Here is a 3940-nt window from a genome sequence, read left to right on the forward strand (position 1 = left end):
CATGCTTGTCGAGTCCTTAGGATACAACCTCATGTCTGTCTCAATGCTTTGTGATCTCGATATGGTTGTTGTCTTTGGAAGATATCGTTGTGTTGTGATCATGGAAGCTGGCCATTCCAAAGTCTTCGAAGGCTTTAGGAGAGGAGATCTGTATATTGTTGATTTCTCTACAGGACCACAACCAGCCGTGTACTTACTGGCAAAAGCTTCAGAAGGCTGGCTATGGTCGACGACTTGATCATGCTAGCATGAGGAATCTGAACACACTTGCAAAGAAGAAGCATGTCATTGGCATTGAGAATGTCAAATTCCTCAAGGATCACTTATGCGGAGCTTGTGAAGCTGGAAAGATGACAAAGGCCAAGCATCCAGCGAAGACTATCATGACCACCACTCGACCATTTGAATTGCTTCACATGGATTTTTTTGGTCCTAATCATTATTCTGCTGTTTCAAATGATGCATCTCTATATGGCTTTGTTATTGTTGATGACTATTCTCGTTACACATGGGTACACATTGTCACTTACAAACATGAAGTGCAGGAAATCTTCAAATGATTTTCCTCGAGGGCTTCAACCAACTTTGGTGTGAAGATCAAGCACATCACAACTGACAATGGAACTGAGTTGAAAAATTCCGGTCTTGATGACTATCTTGATGAACTTGGTATTACTCATGAGTTATCTGCTCCTTATACTCCTCAGCAGAATGGCGTCGTGGAGCGCAAGAACAGAACCCTCGCTGAAATGGCTCGCACTATGCTTGATGAATACAAGACGCCTCGTCGCTTCTGAATTGAGGCAATTGATACTGCGTGCCACGTCATCAACAGGGTATGTCTTCACAAATTCTTCAAGAAAACTGCTTATGAACTCCTCACTGACAAAAACCCAAATGTGAGTTATTTCAAAGTCTTCGGTGCAAAATGTTGGATTAGAGATCCTCATCACACTTCCAAATTCTCACTGAAAGCACATGAAGGTTTTATGCTTGGTTATGGAAAGGACTCGCACACCTACAGAGTCTTCAACAACGTTCTTCACAAAGTTGTTGAAACTGTAGATGTGCGGTTCGATGAAACTAATGGCTCGCAAAGAGAGCAACTACCTTCTGTGATAGATGAACCAGCACCTGAAGATTCTATCAAGTTCAAGGCTACTGAGGATGTCATTCCTACCGAAGAATCTGCTGAAGAATTCATTCCTGATCGTGATGATTACCGAGCTGACACACCTGAAGAAAAAGGTGCTAAAGAAAATGCTCCTGAAGGGAATGCTGATCAAATTCCTTGAAGAAAACCCACTCATCCTCGCATCGCTAATGAAGTGCAAATTGAGAAGATCATTGACGACAATGAAGCACCAGGTCCTCTCACTCGCTCAAAATCTTCACATTTATCTAACTTTTGTGGGCACTTTGCTTTTGTCTCTATCGTAGAGCCCACTAAGGTAGATGAAGCATTTTTGGAGCCTGAGTGGATTCAGGCTATGCAAGAAGAATTACATCAGTTCGAGCTCAACAATGTCTGGGAACTGGTCAAACGTCCAGATCCTCGCAAGCACAACATCATTGGCACAAAGTGGATCTACCGCAACAAGCAACATGAAAATGGCCTTGTGGTGAGGAATAAGGCACGGCTTGTAGCTCAAGGCTACACATAGGTTGAAGGAATTGATTTCAATGAAACTTTTGCACCTGTTGCTAGACTTGAGGCTATTCGCATATTACTTGCTTACGCTAACCATCATAATATTATCTTACAACAAATGGATGTGAAAAGTGCATTCCTCAATGGTAAGATTGAGGAAGAAGTATATGTTGCTCAGCCCCCAGGTTTTGAAGATCCAAAGAATCCCGACAAAGTCTACAGACTCAACAAGGCCCTGTATGGCCTCAAGCAAGCCCCTCGGGCGTGGTATGACACGTTTAAGGAATTCTTCGTGAAGAATGGCTTCAAACCCGGTTCACTCGATCCAACTCTTTTCACTAAATCCGATGATGGTGAATTGTTTGTGTGCCAAATATATGTTGATGATATTATCTTTGGCTGTACTGACCAACGTTATAGTGATGAATTTTCCTATATGATGAGTGAAGAATATCAAATGTCTATGATGGGAGAGTTGAAATTCTTCTTAGGTCTTCAAATTCGTCAACATCGCAATGGTATATTCATATCGCAGGAGAAATACCTCAAAGAAGTATTGAGGAAATTCGGCATGCAAGATTGCAAAGGGGTCAAAATTCCAATGCCCACAAATGGCCATCTATGCACTGATGAAAATGGTCAAGACTTCGATCAAAAGGTATACCGCTCCATGATTGGATCTTTATTGTACTTATTTGCATCTAGGCCAGATATTATGCTTAGTGTTTGCATGTGTGCCCGATTTCAAGCTACACCGAAGGAATCACACCATAAGGCTGTGAAGCATATTCTTCGATATCTAGCTCACACACCAACACTTCGATTATGCTATCCCAAGGGCTCTTCATTTGATCTCGTTGGATATTCAGACTCTGACTATGCTGGCGATCGCGTGGACCGCAAGTCAACGTCAGGAACATGCCATTTCCTCGGACGATCTTTGGTCTGTTGGTCCTCGAAGAAACAGAACTGTGTATCTCTCTCCACTTCAGAAGCTGAGTACATTAATGCTGGATCATGATGTGCTCAATTATTATGGATGAAGCAAACACTCAAGGACTATGGCATCAACGTGAAGAATGTGCCTCTCTACTGCGACAATGGAAGTGCTATCAAGATTTCTCGCAACCCAGCTCAGCACTCGAAGTCAAAGCACATCCAGATTCGTCATCATTTTCTTCGTGATCATGTGTTGAAGGGTGATATCTCCATCTGCCATGCAAGAACTGAAGATCAGCAGGCCGATATTTTCACTAAGCCCTTGGATGAGAAGAGATTTAGCAAGTTGCGGTGTGAGCTAAATATCCTAGAATCTTCGAATGTTCTCTGAAATAGGACACTCATCCTAACACTTATGCTGACTTGATGACTTTGATGCGCAACACACAAAGTAACGTTTTTCTTCAATCAATGAAGACTAACCTTCTAAGTGTGAAGAAATTAATGAAGAAATTGACTCTCAGAGCCCTACGACAATTGTACGTGGTGTCTGAAGCCAACTTTCTTATACGGTGGGTTACACCACCACAAAAGTTGAAAATCTTCAAATTTGAGTTTTTCTTCGTTTTTGAAATTCCTTAGTTCTCAAATTCTTCAACTTGCAAAGTCTTCACTACTTTCGTCGTCTATCTTCAGTTGAATATATATATGACTTTATGTCCTCTACAGCATTCACTTATTGCTAATTCTTCAAGTTGACGTTTCCGCTAAGTGAATGTGATCGGACCCTTCCCCCTCTATGCTAAACTCAACCCAGTCTATTCACAAATTCTTCATATGCGTTCTGATTTGAAACTCGTTCAAATTCTTCACTGTGTCCTTGATAGCTGAACAAATTGCGAACGGTAATATTAAAACTTATCTTATCCAAATTTTCGGCTTTGCCGCTCAAACCGTTCCGCTTCTCACGACAAATACTTATCTATTCACCCACGATCCTACACGATCGCCACCTCACAGTACGTGGGTGACACATGTCACGTGAATGAGAAGAGCCAGGGTACGTTCATCCGAAATCCTTGGGCGCACAGTTATTCACTGCCGCTATAAATACTCCTGTCTTCTCCTCACTTCACTTTTACTCTGCTCGACCTCTCTCTCCCGCTCGAGCTTCCCAAACCCTAGCGGTGCTGCTACTTCATCATCGCCGGTGAGGAAGAGCTTCACTGCCTCGACCTCGTCGCTGTCGTACTCGCGCCGGTTGCGGATTTCTTCACTCCGCCGCCGCCGTAGCCGTCTTCCTCTGCCGAGTTAGGGCGTGGAAGATCTGAACGGACGAACTTCACTTCT

This window comes from Triticum aestivum, chromosome 3B, assembly GCF_018294505.1.
Source record: "Triticum aestivum cultivar Chinese Spring chromosome 3B, IWGSC CS RefSeq v2.1, whole genome shotgun sequence".
NCBI classification, from domain to species: domain Eukaryota; kingdom Viridiplantae; phylum Streptophyta; class Magnoliopsida; order Poales; family Poaceae; genus Triticum; species Triticum aestivum.